This window comes from Contarinia nasturtii, unplaced genomic scaffold (assembly GCF_009176525.2).
Source record: "Contarinia nasturtii isolate CC-2019 unplaced genomic scaffold, AAFC_CNas_1.1 Cnas_scaffold_187, whole genome shotgun sequence".
NCBI classification, from domain to species: domain Eukaryota; kingdom Metazoa; phylum Arthropoda; class Insecta; order Diptera; family Cecidomyiidae; genus Contarinia; species Contarinia nasturtii.
Window position 1 is genome coordinate 5,765,818 of NW_022197544.1, and position 16,012 is coordinate 5,781,829.

Below are 16,012 nucleotides of genomic sequence, written 5' to 3' on the forward strand. Positions count from 1 at the left end.
ATGAATTGATCGCAACCGGATCGTATTCGTTGCTTGTGTATCATTTAACCCACGATGAAGAAGAAGTAGATAGAAGAAATTGAAGAATAAGCAGAGGAGGACGTGTTGAACAACAGAAAGGCAGTCACATATATCTCTCTCGGTCATCGACGGTTTTAGTAAACGCTTGATCGCCAAACCGTTCACATCGCCTTGTTGCGCGTATTTTTCGCTTCACGATGAAGAAACATTACGAACATACGAATACGACTAGTGTCTACAGTATTGTGGTTTTTTTACAGTGCCGAATACATTGTTTACATACAACACGTTCTCCTTGGTAACTGTCATTTGCATTTGATTTTTATGCAATTTTTCATTAATTAACACGATTTTTCATTGTTATTATCATGTGTGATTAGTATTTTTTAAGTGATTTTCACATTTATCACAAATATTTTCGATCTTTTTCATGTTTTTATGGAAAATTTTACAATCGAAATGTCATATGTTTTGTACAAGATCAATGTGGTGCTACTATGTGCTTATTAATGTAATGCTTTTTTTCTGTTTCATTGATAGATTTGTGCTTTGGCGGAACTATATCCAATATCGGGGAGAAAAAAATGTATATACGTACGATGTGGTACACACAAAAGTGGGTAAGTTTTTATTTTCTGCATTATTTTATGAATTTTTAGTTTTAAATTGTTCAATTATAAAATTTGAATGTCCATGTAAAATGTGCTAATATGATAAAGATTTGTTTGGAAGAATCAGCAGATTTCTTGGTTCTTTTTTTTAATGGATAATTAAAAATTTTGTGGTTGAGTGATATGCTCACCAAATTTTTTGCGATTTACTTTGATTTAAACGGTGTCCAAATGACTTCCACAACTTACCTATAAATAAACAAGAAATTAGAAATATTATTAGTTTTAAATTGAATATGGTAAAAACAATAGGAAATATCGAAAATTACACTAGTAGTTAATTCAAACATCAATTTTACGATTTTAAAATTAGTCGAAAATTGCAATTATAATTGCAAAGTATCTAATGCATCATTTATAATGTAAACATGAAATCAAAACGAAAATGTTAACGATGCATACTACTACTCGTCCTCAACAATCCGTTCATCAAGATCCAATTTTCGTCTGCCTTAACATTTAAAAAAAGGCCCGACTGAAAGTGATCTATTGAAAATCAATGTCATTTATAAAATTCGTGCAATACTGACAATGTCGACAAATGAAGATCTAATTGTGTATGCATAACGCATCACTGAAATAACAAGACCCAAAGAAATGATATTGCAAATTGGCCACTGAAACTCAAGTTGAAACGACACAAGAAAAAAAAAATTGGTCGAAAATGTTTAAAACACTTAAAAATGCCAACGCATAAAATTTTCCGCAGTACAAGCAAGAACATAGCTACATCCAAAATAAACAGCAATCACATGTTGGCCAATGGTAATCAAAACATTCGGAATTTCGAGAGAGAAAGAGAGAGAGAGAAAGAGAAATGCAGGCATCGTTGCACATATTTAATTTTATATCAATGCACAGCACATAGCATCAAAAATCAGATACAATGTTTTTAGCACATTTCAAGGAATTCGATTCTGTTTTATTGATTCAGTGATGTTACATTTGAAATGCACAACCAAACACGAAGACAATCGATCGAAATGTTGGCCGATTGCCGAACGAAAGAAGCGAAGAAAGTGAAGCAATACGAGAGCATGCTAACAAACAAGAATTAATTTTCCATAGTGTTTTACATCACATTTTTCATGTTAAGCTCGTCTCGGTTCGAACGGACTATTTCTCACATATAATTTGCTATTCCAAGGAAATGCACCGATTTGTGTCAAGCAAAAAAAAAACACGAAAAGAAAAGACATAATGCGAACGAAACGGCGTGAGAGTAGTAACGAAATAAACAAAGCCAAAACGAAAAATAAGAAGAAGAAGAAGAAGAAGACGACGACGACAACGAAAAAAGCGCAACCCAACACAAAATGCAATTGAAAATATTTTGTAATGTGAACAAATACACAAGCTAAAAATTAAAAGTAACCTCACACACAGCGCGAAATGCAATCAGTATGTACGAAATTGTAGCGATCGAGCAGAGACAAAAAAAAGCATAAAACAACGGCCAAATGAACACTTTGTATGAGCATCTTTAGAATTTTTCAACACAATCGATCGGCTCTCTCATTTTCGTCTTGCTTTTATTTGTATCATTGCAGTTCATGTGCCATACAATTGCTTAACAGCTGAATAGATTGTGTGAAAATGCTGGACTGAACGCGCGCAAAAAAGAAAAAAATACGGGGTACAGTAAACAACCTCAACAGCAATAATAATTGAAGGCGATCGGCAAGAATTGTGGCAGAAGCACGTTAGCCGGCATACACAAGTTATAAGGCATAGAGCCAAGTTGTATGCGCAAAGTAAAAATCTGGTTTAGAAGTGCGTGAATTTTTGCCCTCTCGTTCAAATACACGAAACAACAGAAGAAAAAAAAATGTGTGTAACCAAACACTTAGCCGCGACGGTTCGCACGGTTCGACATTTGAAATTTTTGTCACGAATCGTGAAACAGGAGCGTTTTTATAATGCGAATGTCCACCGTTTTTCCCTTACTGCTTCAGTCAGAAAATTTCCCATTACGTTTGTTCGTAGGAGTTTTTTCGTTTCGTTCGTAGCCGTCGTCTTCTTGGTGTGTGTGGCAGAGTGCATCCCGATTCACTTTTCAATTGCATCACATCAAATGTGTACAGATTTCGATCACGATGATCATTCCACGCTTCTATAATCGACGTTTGACATGTCATTTGACCATCTCTAAATGAAAATATTGTCATTGACTGCAATTAGATTTTTCTCATTATCGCTTCCAACAAGATTATATATTTTATATATATCACTTTTTCCACTTAATCGATCCGATTCATCATGATTTGATGATGATGGGAAATAAAATGCTCATTTCTTTAGCACTATAAATGCCTATCATTTGCAGAGCTTTTATAAAAAAAACAATTGACGCATGCATTGTTCTGTGATTGATAGTGACTTGACGACTAAATCCCAATCATTCGATACCGTCTCTAGAAATAGTTTCGATTTTTCGTATCGCACAAGACATATTACTGCCAATTAGTGTAATAGTTTTTGCAGCAGCTCAACACATCGTTTATGAATTCATAACGGCATGTGTGTTGTGTGTGTTTTTGCTCAAAATAAATTCTATAAACGATAACCAACAAGTGAGAATTAAATAATTTCTTTCGCCTCATCACACAAAAATACATCATAAACATCTATCAGGTGTCATCAATGGCAAAATGTACCACACCATTGTTTTAGTCACTTTTTTGGTGCATACTACTTTCTTTTTAATATTTCGAAGTATTTCCACCACTACTACCAAATCATTCATATCTTCTATGGACTACCTGCATGAATGTGGTCAATTTGTTTTTTTATACGTTTTTTTGATTATTTTTTTTTCATTTGGAAATAAGTATCGTCTAAGAGAGTGCAGTTTTATGCAATTTGACTTGAAAACGGTACTTGGTACCAACTAGAATGTTTATAAGGTCGATTTATCGATCTATCACTAACTTGACGAATCGTTAGATGAGCCTGACAGGAAATTAAATTTCGATGTCATATAAACATGAAATTATTTATTCATTGTTTTGGGGCTTACTAATTTAAACGCAATTTTTCTGGTAATGTGACAAAAAAATTATTAATTCAAAACTCGTATGCTTTTAAATATTTTTCGGGCAATAGTTTATTCGGATTAAAAAATAAATCAAATATTTTACGAGTTGAACAGAAAATGCAAAAAAATGATAAAAACCATGTGCACTGTTCTATGTGTGACCAATAACGATATAAAATGAACTAGCAACTAAAACAGTATTGTTCTGTTGGGTACATAATTTAAAATAAATCACGCACATCCAGCACTCTTTTCGCTTATCTTGCAATGAGTCGAATGTGTGGACGTAGCATAAAAGCGAGTGCTTCGATTTCGAGAAAGCGCATATATTACGAAATGGAATTGATCCATTTAAAAAACCATGTAACAACAAATAAACAAAATATATCGCACAAATCAGTACATTATACGATGTGCTGTTCTGATCGAATAGGATGACCGAACGAACAAACGAATGAAAACAATGATAATAACTGCAAGAACAATAAAAAGAAAAAGAAAAAAACAGTAGTTACGGTAGAAATACACGCAAAGGGACAGAGAGACTGTGTGGATTATGAAAGGCTATTCCATTGAATAGGGAAAATCTCGTCAACCATTAGTAGTTAACAAACAATGTCGATCATGATGGAAAAGAGCTTGTGTGACATGCTACAACGAACAATTCAAATAGTCCACAAGTCAGTCGAATCGATCGATTTGCTGAATAAATTGAGCTACATGATTCTTGGGCATTTGCACAAAATCAAGCAACCATTTGGCATTGTGCACAATTGTGGATTGAAAGACAAGAAAATATTCTGTCATTTTTGTAAAAAAAAAAAGAGAGAAAAGAGAGACAAAAACTAAAATAAAAACAGGAACAAAAACACACGAACAAATACTATTCACGAGACGAAATATCACAACCAGATTGAAATCATAGTGAAACATTCTTCAGTCCAACTCCCTTTTTCTCTCTCTTTCTTCAACGATATGAAACGGACAGTGCGATACCTCGTTTATCATTGCGTTCAATTTTCAAGTGAGTCCCTACTGGTTACAACATAAAACATAGCATTACATCGCACTGAATTTATCCTTTGGGCTTTCATCGATTTTGTCCATATTTTAAACAACTACTTCTATGGACTACGTTTCTCAAAATTCAACTAGATGTGACCTCAAAGCTAATCACTTGCAAACCGTTTGTTTGAGTCACTTCTATTTGATCAAAGGTTTACCAATGGATTGTAACTGATTTTTCACATTTTATTCTCATGCAAAATGAAACAAACAAAAAAAAAAACTACAATTTTTTGAACCAAATGAATTGGCCAGTGTTTTGGGATCGTTTTAGGCAAATTGTCATTGTTTTCAACGAAATAAAATATCTTTGTAAAAGTCTTCCGAAAAATGAAATAAAAACATAAAATGAATCATATTTTAAAATAAAACACATCCGTTACATGCAACATGAATTTTAATGATTGGATACTTATTTCAATATTACATAACATGTGCTAAACAATCAATTTCTATTGTCTTTTCTCCTCAATAGAACAGCCAACCATAAAATCATATCGTATAATAATACGAGTGTACAAGTTGTTTAATATCCGGAAGTGTACAATTACTTCCGAATCCGATTGAATTGATAAGTGAAAGAAAGAAAAATCAATTTTTTTGACAATAAAAACGTGTGGAGAAAGAAAAACAACAGAGAGAAAAGAACCCAAGAACGAAGAAAGAAGTGTTCATATGAAAGACACTTTGACAACAATAGCACAAATAAAAATAATCAATTAATTAGTCGTCAAAGTGAAATTAATGGTTGAATTTCAATTGATTTTAAGCTAAGAAACGGGAATATGGAAACGAAGCAAGAAATACAAAGAATTAACAGAAAAAAATCTGTATTTTTTAATATAAAATCAGATTCGATTGAAACCTGTCATTCAACGTTCTGAATACCAATTAAACAAATACATTACTCATCTATTTTTCAATTCAAAAATGATTTAATGTCGGCACCAAAAAAAACCACAACAATAAATGCGCAATGGCTGCAAAATTATTGTTGAACTCGGCCACTCGATTATCGATCGAAAAGTGAATAATATTTCAATTTTATATAACAATTGGTGGCTCCTTTTTTCCTCTGCTTCTTCACATACCTTCTGTTTGTCATTTCATTTGATCGTTTTTAATTCAAAATGCTGTTTGTTTCATTTGAATTGCTGAACAAGGATCATTTTTTCTCTTTCTGATGAACTCCGCAAATTCATAAATTGAAGAGAAAAACAAATCACAAAAACCAACATAAAATTGTGCATACACACATGCACATCAAACGGTTTGATTGATTTTGTATGAACGAAATGCAATCAAATCATGAGGGTATGATGCAGGTCGCAGCCAGATTTTGATTTAAAAAGAAAAAAAAATAGTCAGCATAGAGTCAAATAAAAGATGAGAATACTTTTGCGTATTACTGCCTGTTGCAGTGGTGTTTTCATTTTTGATCGTGTCATCATCGACGACATGTATTCCACATTACATATCACATACACGATATAGCTACTGCTGTGTTTTTTTTTTGCGGTGCGTCTTCGTCGTCGTTATTTGATTTGTGATTTTAAATTTATTCCGATATCGTCGATAAATATTCCCAAGCGTGAAAAATGAATTTCAGTTCTTTATAGTGCGGAATGCATTGCGATACGTTTCTTTTTGATTTTGTCATATATATGTTTGTGTCTGTTTCTTCCTACCTCTCTCTCTCTTTCTCTTCCACCGTTGATATGGTTGACGTGCGTGTACATCTTGTCTGTGCAAATATTTCACCCGTTCGACCAATACTGAAAATTGCACAAACGACCTGCCTGTCCGCACAGTCACAACAGACAGTGCAGAAAAATGATGGAAATGTGAAAAAATGTATGGCTATTAGTCAAAGAGCAATCGGCGAATGAAGTGATACGCATGCACAATGATGACGAGAGAATATCTCTCTCGTCCCGAGACAATTTTACCGATTTACCCGTGTTGACTAATGGAAACAAAGGATCGCTGGCTATTCAATTCCATTCGCATAAAGACAGGAGGAAAAAACGTCATTATGTTAAAAAAAAGAAGAAACAAAGCCAAGGACCGCAATGTATATACAAATCATCAGTGTACTCTATCGACATACAAATATATATGATAAATGACTTATGAAATCATAATAAGTAACTGAAATTCAATCGATTTTGATCGATTTGCGGGATACTGTCTCCTTGTGATTTATCTCTTATCTGGGAATAAGTAAACAAATGTTTTTGACGTAGATAAAAACAACGCGGCCAAGTGGCTGCACATTATTTATTCGAAAATGGCAAAAGCTTTTCGTTGTGATGCAATATGATTTGTTTACATGGACTTTTGCATCAGTGGTAACCATTGAAATGGAAACTACCGAAAAAAAAATGTAACAGACTCCGTGTAAAATAACAACATCGCAACATGATCGAGCTTAAGAGAATAAGCAGAAGAGAAGAACACCACTACGCTCATGCAATTATTTGTTTTAAATTCACAGAAACACATATAAATGTCTGTTTCGCTGGTTTTTGCGTCTAAGCGTAATATGTACTGGCATTCCAGCGTAAACGCACAAAAAATGCGCAACTTAAGTGAATAATGTATGAGTAATTAATTAAATGGAAGTTACTCCTTTTTTTTCATACTCAAGTACTACATCTCTTTCGTTACAGTTCATGCCATTGCATTTAATTAGAATTTCACAAAACGATATTGTGAAACTACTGGTCAGTTTCAAGAGGATTTTCTGTGCGTCGATTGAATACTTTCATTTCTTTTGTTGTGTCGTTGCTATACGCTTGCTCATTCTCATGCTACATCAAAGTGTTTGCCAATTGGTACGCAAGCTACTTGGCCGACGAAGTGCTAACAAATGGGAATTTCATTTGTATCGAATATGACATATCTTACTTAAAGATCACATATAATTCTCACGTTAAATCGAATACATTGAAATACATATGGAGCGATTAATCATTTGATTGGAGCACCAATGTTTTTGGAGTAAATTTGAATGTTTGAAACACCTGCCCGTTCCATCTGATTCTTCTGGTGACACAAGCCATTGTTTGTCCAATCAATAATCGAAAAGTGCGCAATAAATTGAAACCAAGATCATCGACAAGAAATTGTAGGGATCATAGTACATAGTGCATTACACGCAACACATTTCAATATATTTTCGTTATTTTGTTATTGTCTTTGTCTTTATCTTTATTGTCCTGTTTACTTTTATTGCTGCGGCCACCGGTATTTGGAAATCTGAATGCATTTGTTATGTTTTTTTTTCTTCTTTTCCTGAAAAAGACACATAAGTTCCCACAATATTGATCAGTTAATAATACTGAACATATAAAGTAAATAGAAGCAAAGGTTTTATCGATAATTTAAGTCGTTGTTAAAGCGCATACATTCGTCCATAAGAACAATGATGAACGCATTGACTTGGTGCTCACAATCCGTACGCACACATCATTTTACGAGAAAGCTAGAGAGATGTAGAGAGGCCGAGAGAAAATAAAACATTGACTTATATTTATATATATATAAAAAAAGAAGAAACAAAATGAAAAAGTTCAAATAGACAATACCCTTTGTATTTTCTGTGAACAAAATGTTGCATAGACAGAGAGAGAAAGAGAGATGGCGAAAAAAAACATCATCGAAAAGATTCTATAACCTATAAAATTGAATGCAAGAAACGAGTATATTCAACAATCGATGCAAAGGAAAGTGTGCTTTAACAAGACAAAAAAAAAATCGCGAATAAAGATTCCGCATTATGTGATGCGTGTATGTGACTTTTTGATTGTTGTTGTTTGTTTCGCATTAACCACAAAGTATCAAGAAAGTACCGAGTTTGCAAAAATGATGTGGATAAAAAAAAGAAGAAAACGAAAGAAGAAAAAAACAACAACGGCACACACATCGAAAAGGAATGGTCTGGTTCGCATGCGAAACGTGGATTCCAACATCGATGGAATACTAATACGTGAACTATAGGAATCTAAACAATTGCAATATTCGTTTGGTTGCGTTTTGATGATGCGATGTAGTTTTTGAAAAGAGAATTTTATTTTTCGTCCGTTCTTTTGTGGTCAAATCAAATGCACATTCGGTGCTCAGTGTTTCAGTCAAAATTTAAAAATATCTACCTATGTATACATACATAAAATGTTTAAAAGGCACAAATAAGAACAAACTAACCGATGAAGACGAAAAAGGAGAGCCGGGAGAGAGAAAAAAGCGTCGGAAATTGAGGCGAAATAAAGGAGCAAAGAACGATGAAGAGGAAAAATTGGCTAGAATTTTGGACGATTATATGGTGCAATCGGATCATTGAAAATATAGTGAATTGGCCGGTGTTTTTTGTAGCTATTGTTTGAATTTTTTGAACGCACTTCACTCGACTTTGCAGCGCAAAGCAATGAAACGTGTGTGTGTGCGCGCGCGCGTCCGTATTTCGTCTTCATTATTCACCTATTATCCGCATTTACTTTGCCGTGATCATTTTTTTTTCTTTTTCTTCTTCTACATATGCGATTTCTCTTCGCAGTGCTATTCAAACACTACTACGCTACAAGTTGTTACTTTCAACTCCATCGTCATAATGTTATACGGAGCAAGGAGAAAGAATATACAACTGAAATGTTTTCTGCATTTGCTTAGACATTCGTGTTTCAATTCTATTCAATGCTTGCATATATTGAACGGGATGCGCTGCCACAACGTAACTGAATAAACAAAACAACAAAAAAATAAATAAAACAAAAACAAATCATACACATGCACATACAGACAACAGGCAAAACGGTTCAAGATCTATGGTCACATCTCTCCGATTTTTCGTCGCTTTAGCTTAGCTCGGTTCGGTGCGCTTCTCTTTTGACCTCACTTTTTTTCCATTTAACATTTCATTATTATTGAATGTTGATGTTGGGCTTCTGTACACACACAAAAACAACAACAACAACAATGATACAACTTGGTAACCGTTCACATGCAACAATTCGATCGGGATTGCGTTAGAATAACAATTCCCTGATTACTGTACAATGATCGAAAAAACGAATACAATGTACAAATAATAAGCGAAAACAATGACGGAATTGCTGAACAAAACACAACATCAAACCTCTTTCTCTCTTCGATCAAGAGTATCGTTTTGCTACTGCAATTACGCAAAATGATTGTCCAATGCCGAAAATAATGTAACATCCAACCGTGTTATCGACGTGCATTCGACATACAATCGAAATTATGATCGCATTCAGATTCGATTCCAAAACGATAGCCGAAATGGCAAATCGATTAGCACAAAGTCTCAACTGAATATCACAAGTGCAATACATACACCTATATCTATATGAGATTAAATAATTAATCAATATTCGACAAAGTTTTATGTCGCCGCGAGCAAGGCAACTCAGCATGTCTTTTATTAATTTCGATTGATTATAATATAGTGGTTTTATTTAATATTGTCTGCAATATAGACATCAAAACCCCTTTTTAAAAAAATGCACAATTGCTTTGGATACATTTGGTGAATGATTCAGTCTTTACATTGACCCCTGACTGCATTTGCCACAACATGAAAAACATACATGCGACAAGGTTCAAAACGACCATATGGTGGTTTTTAGTGTAAATTTGCGTGCACATTTACACCATTTACAGATCTTAAGTATGTTAAAACTGGGCACGACTTTTTCGCGGACTTAGTACTGAATATAAATGTTTGCATGCAACAAAAAAAAACCAAACACGAAAAAAACTTGTTCAACACACTCAGTTCATATCAGATTCGGGTTGAAACAAAAAAAAAAGCAGCGACTGAACTAAAGCTTCTCTGATACGGACATTGTCGCTTTTTCTATCGCCACAAATACAATCACAAAAAAGAAAAATTAAAATTTAAACAAAATGAACCTTTGAACATTTGATTATCATAACATCCTTATTGAATGGAAATCATTCAAGTATTTCGGCACGACATCTAAATCATTTACTATTGTTATAGAAAATGGAAATGACAAAGAGAACATAGTAACCACAAATTGATTGATGCAAAATCACACGGCGCATTTTGAATGAAATGCGGAACGTCTCTCGGCAAATCGACTTATTGTTGCTTTTGAAAAGCAATTCAATTTGCCCAAGTCAATTACCTTATGCACATGCTCACAAAATCTAATCGAATTGAATTGCAATAACAATTGTGAGCGCACCTTTTACGGAATTATTCACTGCATAAACAATATGGCAACAATAAAAAAAGGTAATCATTACATAATACACATATGAGTTCAAAATTGTCAGAAGACGAGACAAGCAATGATAATTGCCATCCTAGGGTGAAACTTACACATCATTTGCAACAAAATGAAGAACAAAACCACAAAAAAAAAGAATTGATAACAAATTAAAAGCAATATGTTTATTTGTATCATTTCATTCGTTCATCATTCAACCAAATGAACTTCCTCACAAACATCAAACGTCTTTGTTTTAATAAATTTGCATCAGATTTGTATTTATTTGTGTTGTTGGTTTACCGAACATAAAGAACTCGAATCACATACGAAAATTAACGGCAAAGTACTGTCCTGATTTCAGTTGGTATTGATTGCGACTGTGATTGTGGTCCATTTGCATATAATTAGCAATGAAAAGAGAAAGAGAAAAAAAGCACGCGCAGCAGAAATGTTGTATCGACTAGTGTCGGTCGGTTCAGAAAGCTAGTTGTACGTTTTGCAATGAAAGGAAAGCAAAAAACTATACTACAGAGAAAAGGAAGAATAGTCGATCTGTTGTATGGCTCGAGCCCGGAGATGAGTTGATGATTGTGTTAGGTATATGTGTGTGTATGTATAAAAGTGTAGTGTCGGAACACAAAAGAACATATACTGGTAAAATAAACACTTTTCAAAGATCAATTTTCTATCGTGTAACGTGTTGAGATTTTTTTTTTGCGCCCGTGTTGTTCATTTGATTGTTTGTTTAGTCACGAAGGCGCGAAAAACTATACAGACATATACCATGGGTCTTATGTGCGATATAAGACTGTTTTTCGCTTTCTCTTCTCATTCGCTCACTCTCTTGCTACGCTGGATCAATTGAAAAATCTCGTAAATACGCGGCAACATCTGAGCGGCATGTGTTCGCTTATTTGTTGACTCAATTTGAATAATCAGTTTTGTCGATTTAATAATAAAATGTACGGTGACTTTTGAAATGAATGCACGATATTTAGAAGTGATAGAATTCTGAGTACATATCCCATTGTACCATTCCATGTGTTCTAATGTAAAACAAAAGAGCTGAAGATATGCATTATTCGCCTTAAAAAAAAAAAAAAAAATCTCAACAAAAGCCAACGAGGCCAATGTGTTTTTCCATCACCAATAATAAGAGAAATTGTTGCTTTGGAATTGTTTTTCGTGTGTCATAGAAAAGGATTCGTGTGATTGTTGTTATTGTTTTCATTTTGTTCATATCGAATTAATATCGACTTTGTCATGATTTTGATCATAATCAAACGATCAACATTTTATTGTTATTATTTAATAAGTTGTCATTCATAATCGGTGATCGTTCAATCGTATGAGTCAGCATTCTAACCTTTGACGTGTGCCGCATTATTTTCAATTCTGTCATTTAAAATGTTCGTGCTCGCATTTCATCTCGTTCATCTTCCAATTTAAATCGAAAAACCATATTTGTTTTGAACATGATGTGTATGTTGATACATAACGATGTGAATTTGCATGTGCCGGCAATGAGGTCGCCAAATCGATGGCACGAATTATTTGAATCGAAATATTATGAAAATCACGTAGTGATCAACCTCTCAAAAGATTTATTGTCGCCATTTAAAACGCCACGACAACACGGTTAATCACTTTTTTTGGATTTGTTTTTATGTATGTGTATGTGTGTGGATACACACAATTATTCATAAGTCATCTCGGACCACGAGAGAAATAAAAGAGAGAATATAATAAAAAGAGAAATTCCACATTGGATTGCTCTCGGTGTATTTATTATAATGAAGGCGGTATCAGACGCACCTTACACGCAAAAAACACAAAACACCAAATGACGACACCAATACCGTGATGGCGTTAATTCTACATTTGCATCATTGATAAAAAAAATAACTAAATTCATTGAGAAGACCACTTTTATAAAATGAAAAATTAAATGCATGAACATCGTGATGACTTCCATTCCAATCAAAAGAAAAATGGGTATCACAAATGGTAAAACATCATCATTTGCTGATCTACACAGATATTGTGCGCTTGATACAACTTATAAGCATGCCAAAAATGACTTTACAATAAATATAGATCAAATAACAGCGCATAGCATGAACATATACACACAGTTCACAATATGGATACAATATATCGAACAGAACAAGAACGAGAATGTAACAGCTGAGGAAGCAAAAGTTTTATTGGTCGTTTTTCTGTTATTCGGCTATGAAAATCATCAAAACTGACTCTTTTTTTTCTGTCGTTAGTCCATTTGAACACCATTGCTCTTGACTTACACGAATACAGTGCTTGTGCCTGTGTGTGTGTGTGTTTGCTGATGTTGTCTTTTTGTTTGAACTGTTCACCGTACAGAGATACAGAGACAGTAAAAGTACCAACAACAACAACAACAACAGTCATATACAGATACAAGAGTATTAACACTGGCCGATAATATTAAAACAACCTTCCAAATAAGGATGGCACATGTTAAAAACGGACGCTATTACTACGTCACATATAATCCTTATCCATTTTTTACTTAGCACCGATTGCAATTTGCGTTGTAAACAAATCAATTTCATCATTTCAATTTTGCTGAGGGTGTTCCTTCTTAGCGAAAAATAGTCATAAGCTTGCATATGGTTTTACGCTTTTTTTTTATTGTCGTTGGCTTTTCACCATTCAATATATGTATTGATGCTCTATCCCGCATGTGTGAGTCGCACGTTAAGTCGCAACAGCGTTCGCAATGTGACACATGCGGCTCTCGTTGTTTACTCTTTCAAATAACATACCAATACCATACTACTGGTTGTGCGGTGCGCTGCGTTGCATTACTTGTTATTTCGACTTATTCATTGCTCGCTCTCTGCCTCTGTCTCTTTCGTTCAAGACTCCTTCATCGCTCGATCTGATCAATGCGAACACTTTTTATAACTTCATATCTGCATATTTTATTCAATGTTTCCAAATATCTTTCATTTTCGGTTTCTTTTTATTCAGTTTTTGTTCGCTGTCTAACGTTATTAATATGGCTGAACAAAAGACTTTACCAACAACGGAAAGTACAATATACAAATGCACGAGCGCATTACGAAGGTAGAACGATAGAAAATCGCTGTAAAGAACATCAATTCACACGATCTTTTTCTAAACGAATGTTGAAAAACGAACGCTTTTTGAACACATGCCGTCCCAATATCTCGATCGGTGTGACGATGACGATGTGTGATTTTACACATTGATATTTATTGGGCTCATTTATTAGCAGACACTACATTTGGACGAAGTCATTTTTTGTTTTAAGTTTTTCTGTATTTTTTGTTCTCTTTTTTTGTTGTCGTGAAACAATTAAAACCACCAGCATGGCCTATGTAACATGACAACCACCGCCTGACATGATAAGGTCATACCGAATTGAAAAGAAACAAGAGCAAAACATTTTTCATTTGATTGAATATTTTTCTGACATTCAATGATTTTCTAATAGACTGATTCAATGTTGATTATGTTTCGTTCAAAAATCCGTTCAGTTGTAGATTGAAATACGATATTTTTGCACTTCAGCCTGTATCACTTGTTCAGAATCAGTGCCAATGTCGCAATTTCGTACATATGAGTCTTTTGCATTAAGTCTTAAATGAGCAAAATATTCGGTTACATTTATAAACACTCATTCGGCTAACTGAACATTTTAGTCGATAAATAGTTTTAAGAATTTCGCTTGAACAACACAAGACAAGCGACAATTGCACAATTCATTCTTATTTTTTGTACATTTTCAATAAATAAATGTCACATAATTATAATATGTATATAATAAACCAATTTCGATGAATATTTTCTTCTCACTTTCAGACATTAAAAAAATGTATATATTACATCAGCAGCAGGCCAATTTTCGATACTGGAGTTGAGTAAGTACAAGAATTGATGAGTTTTAAACAATTAAAAAAGCGATTTGTTTGGATGGACACACAGCAATTACCACTCAAATTAAAATGATGGAATGTGCTTATGTTAATAATATAAACAAAAGCACTCAATAAAATTTAATAAACTCAACTGAACACACTTCCATAAAAAAATGGTGAAAAATTGATTTCAAATAATAAAATCGATCAAAAATGGCAATTTTCTTGTCAAAAATTTATCAATATTGATGTAATTTGTCTGAGTTGTTTATGTTTGTCACTCTGCTTTCAAAAGAATGAGATCACTACCATTTTCAGATGGTTAATCACACGGCAATTATTCAGGAAGAAAGAAACCATATTGCACAAGACACAAGACACGTGAATATAAAAGTATTTTAATTACGAAAAATGATCGTTAACAAACCAAATATGGAGTTATACTCCAATTTCCGTTGCATGGATGCTGGCATTTTTAAGAGTTCATTTCGATCAGTGGTTTCAGTTACTTTCTAAATTAATTTCATAAATGCCCAATATGCACCAAAAATGTATACATATATACACATAAATGCTCGTATGTGTTACGGTCCATTGGCATACCATCACGTTTTCATCGGCCGCAAAAAGTCGAATGAAAAATTATCATTTGGTTGTATGAGATTGTGTGATATAGTAATCGATGGCCCGATTTATTTCCCAAAAACGAGTAAAAATATTTCGCGATGGTGCATTCGTTTTGGTTTTTGGCAAAATACGTACACGAACTATCGCTGTGAAATCAATCCTTTTTTCGCTCAAATTTTGACGGCACGTTCCAAACGAAAACCATATGTACCAGGCAAAACACGTGACAATGGCCACATTTTCGAAACCAATATTGATATCAACCGAAACAAAAAAAAAGACTAGAGAATCATTTCATTAATGCAAGGGAATACAACAAACAATAGAACCGTAAATAGAAAGTTTTTGAATCGAAAAATGGTCAAGAATACGCGTGAAATCCATCGAGAATATCTTTCAGCAAATGATAAA

The 16,012-nt window shown here is 33.8% G+C and overlaps 1 protein-coding gene and 1 long non-coding RNA gene across 5 annotated transcripts in view; one reads left to right on the forward strand and one right to left on the reverse strand.

Moving 5' to 3' along the window:
* Positions 1-16,012, reverse strand: part of LOC116352468 (serum response factor homolog) — a 50,610-nt gene that overhangs the window by 13,368 nt on the left and 21,230 nt on the right. The window lies entirely within an intron of this gene.
* On the forward strand, positions 178-15,125 carry LOC116352470. Its single transcript, XR_004202294.1, has 3 exons — positions 178-319; positions 562-641; positions 14,919-15,125. It is a non-coding gene; the product is annotated as an uncharacterized LOC116352470 (long non-coding RNA).